At 41.1% G+C, this 13,840-nt stretch overlaps 1 pseudogene across 1 annotated transcript; it reads right to left on the reverse strand.

Moving 5' to 3' along the window:
• Positions 1 to 10,808: 10,808 nt before the first annotated feature.
• LOC308423396 (large ribosomal subunit protein uL6-like) lies at positions 10,809 to 13,623 on the reverse strand (annotated as a pseudogene). Its single transcript has 2 exons — positions 13,535 to 13,623; positions 10,809 to 11,376 (listed from the first exon to the last, which is right to left on the reverse strand). The product of its transcript is annotated as a large ribosomal subunit protein uL6-like (transcript).
• Between the last annotated feature and the right edge of the window lie 217 nt (positions 13,624 to 13,840).

Genomic DNA, 13,840 nt, shown 5'->3' on the forward strand with positions numbered 1-13,840 from the left:
TAGATAGATAGATAGATAGATAGGTAGATAGATAGATAGATGATAGATGATAGAAAGATAAATACATAGTATATACATACATACATGATAGATGATAGACTCACATTTGATTTTGTGCTAAAGAAGTTCTCAACTCATTAGAAGGAATGAAGAGCAGAATTTCTCATTTTCTGTATTATTTACATATGGACAGCAAAACTAAAATTATTCATGAGATCTATAAAATGTCAGAATTGGAGGACCAAACAAAAGGACAACTTTGTTGCATGTCATGTACATATTACCTCACAGTTTCTATAGACTAGTATTTCACAAGTCGTGAGAGAAGCTCTGTGAAACACTAGGGAGGGCCCAGATCTGCACAGAGTCGGGAATGGTGCAAGAGATAGAAGGAGCAAGAGGCTGGAGACACATTCTCACAACTAAAGGCTTCAATCAAATCTTCTAACAGCCAGGCCTGGCAGGAGCAGCAACCACAAGCTTCTCAACCATGAAAACAGTGTTAGCTCAGGCTCCCTAGGATGCTCAAGAGACACAGGAACCCAAGGTTCATTTCTAGTTGTCCTCACAGAGAATTATTTGCAGTTAATGACAACAAGCATAGCCATTTCCCAGGTGAGCTCAGGGAGCATTGTATTTTATGTGCAATGAACATACAAATTCTGATAGCCATGCATGCGTTCCAAAGGACATTTCTAGACGAAGAGAGAAGAAAGTGACACTACAGAAGAATGTCACCAAAACCCACATATTTTATGAAGTACTTTCCTGACAGTGAGCTGACACATTCAATTAGGACAGAAAGTAAAAAATTCTTGGTGTATGGAAAACTAAATTCCACTTTCAAACCAACTATAAAGTTGTCATCAATGTAGGCCAAAGGAGAAGAAATGACAATACAAGCTCAAAACTTTATCTTGTTTTGCTTGCAATTATTTCTTTATTTTTTAAAATTATAATACAATTATATTATTTTCCCCTTCCCTTTTTTCTCTCTATACCCTCCCATATATCTTTCCTTTATCTCTTCTGAATTTATCGCCTCTTTTTTCACTAATAATTGTTATACACACACACACACACACACACACAAACACACACACACACACACACACACATAACCCTAATTACATGAGTACAACCTGCTCAGTATGTATAATGTAGTTTGTATGCATGTTTTGGGGTGACCATTTGGTATTGAAGAACCAACCGGTGTGTTCTTCCCTGGGGAAGACTGTTTCTCCCCCTCTCAGCATCCCTTAGTTTCCTATAGTTCCAATGTGCTTTCCCATCCAAGTGAGCATGTCTATTGTTTAAACTTTATTTTTAAATGGAAGTTTAGTCATTGTGACATCATAATAGAAAAAAATGGACCAAACTCCAGAAATGCAGTATCTTCCTGGCTCAAAACTCTCTTTGCTGCCTTAGGGGAAAAGGCATGTTTCTTTTTTAATCAATTGTATGACCAGTTTGCAATAAATTTTACTTAGAATTAGACGTGACTTAATTTACCATGACTTCTGCATCTCCAGAACCCAGCAGGAGCTTAGCTATTAGGATGAACTCAAGCATACAGCTCTTTTGTTAACCATTAATGGCCCCATTCCACCAAACCGTAATTCCCACAGCTGCAGCTCCAGGATGTTAGTGCTGCAGCCTGACCCAGTCATGAGCACTGTCACCCACCTCCAGCTACAACAGTCAGAGTGGAGGCCTCAGGCCCTTGACGGGTAAAGCAAATGCACTAACCTAGTATAATGGCACCAAAAGAATTACTCACAGTGTTGTTATGTCAGCAGATTACTGACTACATTTTTGCATATTATGAGGTATGAAAGCAAACCGATGTCTCCTGAATCCTCCCAGCCTATTAAACTAATCAAATACGGTCAGACACAAAGACAAGGAAAATTCTGCCCACATTCCTTTGATGTCTTAATATGTTATTCCATTTGCTCATAACAGTATTGAAAACAGGTACTTACTGTTGCCTACCAAGAGTCAGCCAAGTGAACTAACTTCTGCATCATACAATCAAGACAGAGATTTGAACCAATCCATCTCCAGACCCTAAAATACATAGTATAAGCATGGAGCAGTTTCATTCAATTTTGAAAAAATTAAATTAAATTAAAATTAAAAAACATCAATAACTTTAATTTTAATTTGTTTATTTACTTACTCACTTTACATCCACTCAGTACCCCCCTCCAGGTTCCCCCTCCCACAATCCTTCCCCCATTCCTCCTCCCCTTCTCCTCTGAGTGGGTGAGGTCCCCATGGGTCCCCCCATACCCCCACCTTCCAGCCCACATACCCCCACCTTCCAGCCCCCATCCCCCATCCCCCTAACCCACTCCCCCTACCCCACCCCACCTACTCTCACCCCCTCCCCACCCTCTACCCCACACATCAAGTCTCTTCCAGGCTAGGCACTTCCTTTCCCACTGAGGCCAGTCAAGGCAGCCAGGCTAGAACATACTGGGATTTTGTTGGTGGTTTGTTTTGTTGTGTTGTGTTTATCTATTGGCTCGTGGGTGGAAACTTGATAGCTCATTGTTGGCCTTTTGTGCTTGCTGTATGGGATACGACTGTCTGGGCATCTAGCTAGTGAGTAGTAATTCATAAGAAAGGGTCAGTGGTGCAAGTCATCTGTACTGGCTGGTTTTGTGTCAACTTGATACAAGCTGGAGTTATCACAGGGAAAGGAGCCTCAGTTAAAGAAATGCCTCCAGGAGATCCAGCTGTAAGGCATTTTCTCAACTAGTGATCAAGGGGGGTGGGCCCAGCCCATTGTGGGTAGGGCAATCCCTGGGCTGATAGACCTGGGTTCTATAAGAAAGTAGGCTGAGCAAGCCAGGGGAAGCAAGCCAGTAGGTGACATCCCTCCATGGCCTCTGCATCAGCTCCTGCTTCCTGACCTGCTTGAGTTCCAGTCCTGACTTCCTTTGGTGATGAACAGTAATATGAAAGTGTAAGCTGAATAAACCCTTTCTTTCCCAACTTGCTTCTTAGTCATGATGTTTTGTGCAGGAACATAAACCCTAAGACATCATCCAACAACTATCATAGGAAAAAGTCAGGAAAGGATAAATCAATGATTTAATCATCTGCAGGATCCAGTTGATCATACTAGCACAGTGCAAACCTGTACTACAAGAGATGCCTTGAAAGGGTCAGAGCATGACTCATAATAACCCAAAAGGTATAGTAAGATCTCACTCCCTTCATTCCTTAAAAAGAAAATATGTAGGATGTCAAGAACAATGTGTGGTAGTGAGTAGGCATGTCTGTGGTGGTTTGAAAATGCTTGGCCCAGGAAATGACACTATTAAGGAGGTGTGGCCTTGTTGGAGTAGGTGTGGCCTTGTAGAAGGAAATGTGTCACTGTGGGGGTGGATTTGAAGACCTTCTTCTTAACCACATGGGAGTTGGTCTTCTATTTTCCTTCATAATAAGAGGTAGAACTCTCAGCTCCTTCTCCAGCATCATGTCTGCCTGGATGCTGCCATTCTTCCTGCCTTGATAATAATGGGCTGAACCTCTGAATCTGTAAGCCAGCCCCAATTAGATGTTGTTCTTTGTAAGTGTTGCCTTGGTCATGGTGTCTCTTCACAGCAATGGAAACTAACTGTTTCAACATTATCAATGTTGAAATGAAGTTGCCAAAAGAGACAAAATATGGGAAGTATTCAAGGGGAATATTTGGTGTTTGGAATCACCTTGGAAGAAAAGTGATAGTGGGGAAGGCATCACATGGATCGCTCGCCACCCACCTGACAAGATTTATTTTCATCTACTTGGATAGAGACCATTTGATTCACTAGAAATATGATCTGTCCATATCATCAAGTAATATTGTGCCTATTTATAAATATTGTACATTCCCCACTGATACTACTATGATCTATGTGTCTCCATTCTAGACTGCGTCAAGCTATCTAAACCTTGTGTGGTTATATTCTCATTTTTAAGGTGATGTGACACAGAAGCAAAGGCCTTGTTCATGCTAAACAAGTATTCCCTGCTGTGCTAGCTTCCCTTCTCCTATTTTCTTTAAGCTAGTATCCCACTCTATTACCATGCAGGACTTGAGCTCTTTGTCCTCTTGCCTTCACCTCTTAAGTAGCTAGGAACACAGGCCTGCCCATCAATTCTAGCTATCCGATTTTTTTATTATTTTGGATTTAATATCCAAGCCACAGCCATTAAGCCATAGGACATCCTGTCCTTGCCCAGATATAATTAACATCTCTCGCTTTCTTCACTCCCTAGAGCACTACTCTAAAAGAATATGCTGAATTTAACAGCCTATTCCTTAGGTTTGGGGAATTGCAGAGGAATTATAACATATGCACTAAGCTTCCAGAGTTCCCGAGTGTTGCTTGGCTGTTTCGTCCAAATGAATTTCTCCCTGACCATTTTCCCTGCAGATCTCACACAGCCGTCTCTTGCAAAGCTCTTCCACCCCTTCCACCTCCTTCCAGCTCCAGTCACCTCCTTCACATCTTATTTATTTCCAGCAAGTTCCCGAAGTCAGTCCCATCTGAAGAATGCTGAAATGTGGTGAGTGCTGTAAGCTGTTTCTATCAAGCCTCTTCCATTAAGAGTCAGCATGGTCTTGGCCAAGGGATTTGACTTTCATAACGCAATAGAGGCTTTGACATGTTTTTTTTTTAGGGAGTTCAGCCATTGAGTCTGAATTTCCAACCTTGTTGGGAGTATAACTAGCCAGAGCTTTGAAATACTTCCTGACTGTGATTCCAGATTGAATTCCTAGACAGCACTCTATTCACTACACAACTACAGGAGAAGCAGGTAAGGGCAATCTGCCTATTTTCCCAATGCTATACAAAACAGGGACAATGCTGTTCCTTCTCTTTTCCTGCATTAGCTTAAACAACATCCATAAATTACACTCCAAAAACTATTCTAGTTTAGAGGCAAAATAGTTATTAACATATAGCCAATATAATGTTATTTAATCATTGGTGTAGAAACGTCTTTCCTCTGAGTATTTCTAGCAGCTAAATTACAGACTTCAGAACTTTCAGATTTGTGTGTGTGTGTGTGTGTGTGTGTATGCATAAGATTTCTATCTTTACCCGAAGAGGCCAGCAATCTGTACTGGATTCCCTAGATCTAGAGTTACAGGTTGTTGTGAGTCGTCTGACAGGGGTATTGGTAATCCAGCACAGGTTCTCTGCAAGAGCAGTACATGCCCTTAGCCTCTGAGTCATCTCTCCAGCCCCACTTCAGAATGTTCTAAGAGGTAGTGCAGGTATGAATCCGAGTTCAGAAATCACCTCACTTAAATTCCCAGGTTCTTTTGTTATAGGACAAATGCCAGCATCAGGGGACACAGGGTAAGGTAGTTGAAATAGAAGCAGTTTATAAGGGAAAGTACTCCTGAGAGAAAGGGCTGGTAAAAGAGAGAATCATCCACTGTAGAATACTGGCCCATAGGCTCAATGCCCTTTATAGGCTGTGACATAGCCCCCACCTCTTGACTTTCATGGACTTTTCTCATGATTAGGCTCTGTTGCTTGTAGCCCAAGTGGCTTCTTTCATGTGCTAATTTGGATGCTACCATTCCCCCCCCCCCCCCCCCCTCTCTCTCTCTCTCTCTCTCTCTCTCTCTCTCTCTCTCTCTCTCTCTCTCTCTCAACCCCCTTCCACCCCCAATTATTGTTAGAAGTAGTGATGAGAAGCAGGAGAAAAAAAAAAAAAACCTGGTCATCATCAAAAAAAAAAAAAAAGAGCAGTTCTTCCTCTTGTCCTTCTACCTCCATCTTCCTCAGAAACTAGAGATGCCCTTGGCTTGACAGGCACTTTTGTCCCAATCACAGGCTGGATGCACAGGCTGTGTCATGATCTAATTCCTTCTGTTTATCTCTCTTCTTCTACACAGCAACCTAGTTAGCACAGCTGCCTGGAAGACATGTTTGATCCTTTCATGGTCCTTGGTGGTATGACTGAAATTCCTATCCTTCCACCAGGATGGAGAAACACATGAACACTGCTTGTCTGGGACTAGACTAACCAGCTCACTTTCCTCCTCTTCCCCACATGCCTCCACCCAGGAAAATCTCAGTTTCCTCTAGACAGTTTCCCCTCAGTGGTAACCCTCACTTAGGACCCACTCTTGTTCACAACTCTAAGACCTGTTTCCTTTCTCCAAAGTTCCTTATATAATAAAACCCCCTTCTGAAACTCACCTTTCCATTGTAATTTATTCCTTGAGTTCTCAAGACAGAGGATCTAGAAGCCCCTAGCCCTAGAGTGAATTTGGTGGCTGATGCTTCTGTCACTCTAGCTGCCTGAGTCATCACTGAGAAGGGCTATATTAAACTTAAAGAACAGGGATCAGGGAAACTTTATATGTGTAGCTCATTTTAAAGTATATAATGTATAATTTCAACAAAAGAACTTAAGATCAATGGTATATCCCTATTATATGACAATATCATCCCAATGGTTAAAATGGTAAAAGAACAAAAAAATTACATATCTTGTAGTAAATTTACTGGCAGTACAGGGAACATCACACAGATAATGCAGGGTTGGGGGCTCTGTTTTCCTTGCTCAGCCTTCTTTGTGCTTGTGGCCTACCCTGAAGAAGGTAAAGATAATGGCCATATTATAAACAAAATAATGGGCAGATAAAGAGACTAGGTAAATTGTCCCAGCCCAGAGAGCAGCAAGAAACAGATCCACCCACCAAAATTACATCATCTCACTAAAAAAAGCAAAGGTCATTTCTATCTACCTCCAATCTCCACCTTCATGTTTAAAAAGAAGGCTTTAACTTAAAATATAGGTGTGGATAGCAACACAGTCTAGACTATTCAACAAATATGACACTTCTCTGTTGTCATGACGAAATGCTATGACCAAGACAATGTATAGAGGAAAGAATTTATTTAGTCTTATGGTTCCAGGGGACAGTCCAAATGGAAGGAGGAGGCATGGCAACAGAGTACCAGAGAAGAAATATCCTCAAACCAAGCTTAAAGCAGACAGTGAACTCTCAAAGCCTTGCCCCTGGTGGCATATTTCCTCCAACAAGGCTTCATCACCTCACGTAACTGAGGACCAAATGTTCAAATATCTGAAGCCTATGTGATACATTTTCATTCAACCCACCACAGACCCTAAACTTGAAATTGCTTACAAATCTAGAGGGCATATTTAGCATTCCAGAGGAATTCTCTAGAACTGCAATGCCTATAGCTGTCCAAAGCAAATGCTATTATGATTACGGTCTTTCCTCTGCTTATGGCCCCGTGTGGCCCCTGATGTCTCTAGTCTCCTCCTACCACACAGCACTCACACCCTGATCAAGGCTCTTTAGTTGCCTGCTTGATGCTGAGTTCAAGGGTACCAGCCTCACTCAGAGAATTGTGACCATTTCATGTCCTTCCTATTTAAGCCTCTGCAGCAGAGGGAACATTGAAGCCAGTGATTAAGCCTGCTAGCTATTAACTTCATAATCTGACTGCTAAATCCTTTTAACTGCACAAAGATTCAGCTCAGGAGCATCCTTACTTCCAGCTGGGCTATCATCCCAGGCCATTTCCTTTCTAAATTGCCGCTACATTTTCCCCCACATGCCTGCCTATTCAGGACCAGTTCATAGTAAATCTACTGGCAGTATAGAGAACATCACACAGATAATGAATTTTACCAATACCAGGCAATAACTGTCAATCATAGCCACTCCATTACCCTTACGCTGGCTACATAAAATAAATTAACACATTTGCCAGTGTTCTTATAGGTTGTGTTATTTTTATTATGATTATTCTTGGGCTACATATGAGGAAAGAACAGGGAAGAGCATATAATTTCTCTCTCTCTCTCTCTCTCTCTCTCTCTCTCTCTCTCTCTCTGTGTGTGTGTGTGTGTGTGTGTGTGTGTGTGTGAGGAAGAACCTATTCTGAAAGAAGTTTGTTTTTAATGCTCTGTAAAGCAAATTTTCCATAGAATTTCAACCGGGAGGACAAGCCTTGTTAACTAGTCAGATGTTAGCAGGCTTGGAGGTTGTTGAGTATGGGGTAACTCCTCAGAACCAGCTTTGGACCCTATTTTCTGTAGCTTTATAACACACAATTTTAAGAAATGGAACTATAAATCTACCCTCCTTGTGTTTCCGTAGGAAATGAAAGATGAAGCATCACCAATGATTTTAAGATTTTATAGGAAAGGGAAGATTATATGAAAGGGAAGAAGGTGGAGGCAGCAGGCTTTGTTGGCCCCAAGAAGCCCTCCCTTAGAACAGACACTTGCGAATCCTCACTACTAAGTCTTTTACTTATTTCTCCTTCTAGCTCTTTGTTGTTGTTGTTGTTGTTGTTGTTGTTGTTGTTGTTATTGTCAAACAAAATCCTAACAGTCTGGGCCTAACTTTAACACACACACACATACACACTCACACACACATAGACACACTGCAGTTGATGGAGACTTTTATTTTAGACCTTGCCTGTTCTTGTGACCTGGAACTTGACATAACTCTCTCTCATCCTCATATCCAGCTCCCTCCTTTTCTCAACTGTCAAAGTCTCCAGCTCACCTGCCCTTTGTTGTTGTTGTTGTTGTTGTGTTTTGTTTTGTTTTTTAAATTTAAACTCTAAAAACATTGTTTCTAAGATTCCTTTTGAGGTCAGTTTTAAAACTTGTACTTTTAAAATGTATTTGTGTGGTGACTGTGGTGTGTGATATATATGTCAGGGAGGAAATGCTGGCACTCACTATGTGGCAAACAGAGAACAACTTTTGACGGTTATTTTCACTGTGGAAGCCCAGGGATGAAACTCAACTAGTCCAGCTTGTACAACAAGCACTTGACCCACCAAGAAGTCTCCACAGCCTTTGAATCTATTTTTCAAATTCTTTATGTACAAGACCAAGAACACACACACACACACACATACACAAACTGTATGCTCCATAATTAGACACTTCAATGATTTTCTAGTGTCTCTTATTCAAAAAAAAAAAAAAAATTACTGATGCCAAGAAGCACTTGCTGACAGGAGCCTGGTATGTCTGTCCCCTGAGAGGTTCTGCCAACAGCTGACCAATAGAAATGCTGATGCTCACAGCCAACCATCAGACTGAGCACAGAGACCTCAATGGAAGAGCTAGGGGAAGGACTGAAGGAGGTGAAGGGGTTTGCAACCTCATAGGAAGAACAATATTGACTAACCAGGCCACCCAGAGCTCTCAGGGACTAAACCATCAACCAGAAAGTATATATAAAGGAAGCCATGGCTCCAGCTACAGATGTGCAGAGGATGGCATTGTCTGGCATCAATGAGAGAGAAAGCCCTTGGTCCTGTGGAGGCTTGACGCCCCAGCATATGGGGATGCTAGAGTGGTGAGGTGGGAGTGAGTGAATGGTGGAGGAGCATCCTCACAGAGCCAAAGAAGAGAAAGAAGGGGAATTGGATGGGGAGATTAGGAAGTGGAAACCAGGAAAGAAGATATCATTTGAAATGTAAATAAATACAATGATTAATTTAAAATAAATAAATAAAAGGAAATTCAAATTTTACTCAGAGTCAATATAAAAAAATTAACACAAACTTCTTTTAAACCTTTCAAAACTATCCTCTACAGAAGAGTACTCTTAGCATCTTGCTTTGATTCTTTTAATATCTAAATTACATAATTTTGAGGTTCATATATTAGACATGTCAGTAGAGAAAAGTAACTTCACATCAATTTCAAAACAAACTGTTTCTGTGCCATAACACGAGGAAGCACGAGTCATTGCTGCAAACAAATAGCTTTGAAAATGATTATAGTCACACCTTAACATCAATGCTACAAAATCTGGGAACGGCTCCCCATCTATCGAATCCTCTCCTGTGATGGCACCCACATGAAACACGATAGAATTTAATGCATCCCAGAGAGACCAATACCTGACAATTCACCACAAGCCTGCTCTTGACAGTCCAGGAGTAGCTTAGGTTGTTTGAGTACAACCCATCCTTTTCTCTAAATGTATCAAAAAAGAACTTTAATAAAAGAAGGGTAAGTGAATGTAAGAGGGAAGGAAGGAAGGAAGGAAGGAAGGAAGGAAGGAAGGAAGGAAGGAAGGAAGGAAGAAAAAAAAACAGTAATTGGGCAGAAATTACAATTAAATATTTTAGACTATACACGTCACTCAGAAAGAGGATGACAGCAAACTGTAAGGAAGACATTATTGTAATGGGTCCAGCATGATAAAGACCCACACTGCATTTTCAGAACATACCAGTGCACCCACTCTTCACAGACATACACTGAGATCATCAATGCTCTGGCCTCTGATACTAAGGCTCTAAATCATTGCACAAGGGACCAAGATTTCAGTTCAGCCCAGCATCTGTTCAGAGAAACATCTTCACTAGGCATGGAAAGAATGAACCACCTAAGTGTAGGAGTTAAGTCAGTCCATTAAATATTCCTGTGCACACTGTAAGTGAAATTACCCAAAGCAAAGAAAGCATAGTTCCCATTCACTTTGAAACTAATCCTTATATCTGGCCTTCTGAGACCCTGTCCAGCTTGTGGGCATTGGAACCCAGTTCAGCCCCCTTATAGTCACTGTTTGTCATCTTGGTAATTCCAATTCTGCACAATATAAATTAAATTCCTTTTCACTCATCTGCTCCACCAGTTTCCCATTAACCCTTCATCCAGTCCTACCTAAAGTCTTGTTTTTTCCAATATCTAAATCGTTTATTGTCCCCAAATTGTACTTGTGATCAGGATCTTGTTTCTGGAGCTAGGTAACTGAGGTCTCACTCGTCAGCCTACTGCATGGTTCCTTTCTCAGACACATAGATGTCATCCAATCACTTTCTGATATCTTGTGTTTAACTGTTGTGGCTTGCTGAATCAGAGCCACTGAGTTTGAAACAAGTTCAATATCATTTCCTTCAAGGATTAATTCATCCTCTGGGCTTGAGAGACAGAACAAGCAATACCTGTCTTCATCTGAACCCAGCCAATGTATTTTTCACCCAAAAAATTTCGGATTTCAACCAAAGACCCATTCTCCTGAACAACGACGTTGATAGGAAAGTAAGCATACACAGACCTTATCTCATAACAGAAGCCCAGTGTAACACCTTTGATCATGTTCTGAACATGACTGCAGATGGTTCTGACAGTGGCCAGCTCCTTTCTGTTACCCCACCACTTGTCAGCACAGAGCCTTTTCTTCTTTTTTTTCCAAGAAGACTCAGCTCTACTTTGATGTGATTGAAGTCCCTCCACAGAGTTCCCCTGGGGCCCTTCACAATGACTGTGCACCCCTTCAGAGTGATATCAACATTTTCTGGAATGTCAACCATCTGATTGCTGAGAAGGGTCTTTATTCTCGCAGTATATGGAGCAAAGAGACGCCTACCTAAAGTTTTACTACTTTATTTCCTTTCATGATAACTTGGATGAGACTTCAGAGGGAATTTCAAACATCTATAGACTAATATTTAAATTGCAAGCAACCACAACAACACAATGGCTGGCTGGGGATTACAATAGTGAAGGCCTGCATGCTTGCTGTGTGACTCTTTCCTCTTAACCCTAACATGTCACCCTTGTGTTTGTAGTGAAGGGTTTTTGCTATTTGCTCAGATTTTAGAAAAGGTAGTCTTTAAATAATTTTGATATAAAAGTCTTAGTTGTATTTATATCCTGAATTTTCACCTTGACCCTTCCTTTACAGGAGGAGTCTTACAAATAAAAGAGGAGAAAAACCACTATCACCATCAAAATATATCCCATACTGTACTATAGAAGCCAAGGCTCTCCAAACACATACCCACATGTGAGAAACAGCTGAATTAGCATTTGGGGTAGAGAATTTCAACATGCTCAAGCCGAACTGATGTCAAGAAGGTACAAGAAAGAAAAATGAAACAAACAAGCAAACAAAAATCACCATGTTAACTACAGATAGCATGCCCACACTGCCTTACTCAACGAAAAGCCTTACTGAATTATTGCCAAAGGAAAAATGCATCCAACGACCAAGTTGCTAAGAAGGTGTCAAGTGTGGGATGATAATGTGAAATGACTGGGCAGTGAATCTCTGAGAGGAAGCAGAAGTGTTAGCCATTTTCATCTGGGAGGGAGTGGGAGACTAGAGAGCAGAAGGCTAGGACTTTATGGGCCTACCCATGGGAAGTGACACTCTTTAGGGCTTTAAAGAAAATAGGTAATAGGTTTTGATGTGTGATGTCTCTTTTTTTTTTTTTTTTTTTTCTTTTTACTCTTTCTAGATTTGAAGGGTTAAAAAAAAAGGATTTTAAACAATGCCATCTACCATTGAGAGGAAAGCCTTGGGATGTAGAGGACAAGAGGAAAGAGACCAGAAAGAGCTTTCTCAGTCTGCCTGACTGGAAGGAAGCAGCATTTCTCTTTGAAAAGCAGATAAAGGTTAAACCCTTGGGGACTCTTGCTGATGATTCTCTTTCATGAACCAACACATCTTAAACACATTTCCCCAGAGGAGTGGCATCACCCATGCATTTCATGTTCAAGGTCATGAGAAAAAATGCTCCAAAAACAAGTGTGAGGCAGAAGCAAGGGAAAGGAGGGCGAAATCCAGCTCTGGCAAGACGATAATTCAAACAGGTACATTGTGCAGCCGCTCAAGGCTCTCCCAGCTTTGAAGACAGACAACCTTAGAAGATATGGCCACTGGGCCTTCTCCCTTTCCTAAAATCCCAGCCTATTTTTAATGGCATTTTCCTCAAAGGAAGGAAGAGTGAGCCATTAGAAGGAAGGACATGAATCAGAGTGTTTGGAAGATCATATAATATTGAAGGACATAAGTCCAAGAGAAGCAAAGCCTGGTGTTTCTTGGGGGTTGCTGTCAAGACCCTTGGCAAGTCATGTCAGAGTGAGTCTGAACAGTAGTAGGAATGAAGTAGAAACCAAACACTCATGTTTTCAGAGATGTCTGCCCAGGGCTGTCTGGCTCCATTGTTGTGGACCTGGGGTTAAGCTAAAATATCATGGCAGAAATATACAGTAAGAAAAGTTGCTCACCTCATTGTAGACAAGAAGCAGAGAGATAAGATGGAGGGAGGGAGGAAGGAAAGGAGGGAAAGAAGGAAAAAGGAAGAGAGAAAGGAGGAAGGGAGGAAAGAAGGAACTTAGGACAAGAAATATTCTTCAAAGCATAGTCCCAACAATCTAATGGCTCCAACTAGGCCCAACCTCCCTGAACAGCACATTCTTTTGGTATGAACTTATCAAAGAGTAATCTATTGATAGTAATATATTGACCCTCAGGGTCCAGGCACCTTACAACATCACCATCAGATGGGAACATAGCCTTCAATATGTAAGGTTTTATTTTGAAGGATGAATCATGTTCCAATGGTAACAAATCTCATGCCAAATCAGGTATTATTTGATGATGTTAATCAATCAGCTCTCAAATGATTAGGAGCAATCTCTTTCCTTTTCTTGACACTTCATTGATCAACATGCTTATGTCTACTCCATTTCTGCCCAGTTCTCATACCCTGACATCTTCAGTGCTGTATCAAAGGTTTGCCCAATAGCTTCCTGGCCACAGGCATCTTCCAAATTTCTGTCCCAATTGCATCCCATTGCCAAGACTAACTCTCAAACCTGCCATTTACACAAACACCCTATCCCGTTGATTATTTTTCTGGCTATATAATTAAATTACATTTCCATACTAGTTCTTTCCAACTAATACAAAAGGATACGTTGACTTCTCTTTATTGCTATAGTAGCAGAAGCAATAATAATGTCCTGTTCTGTTAAGTGTCCTGTTTCCTCCAGTTACTGAGGTGTGTGCCTC

This window comes from Micromys minutus (assembly GCF_963924665.1).
Source record: "Micromys minutus genome assembly, chromosome: 8".
Classification (NCBI taxonomy): domain Eukaryota; kingdom Metazoa; phylum Chordata; class Mammalia; order Rodentia; family Muridae; genus Micromys; species Micromys minutus.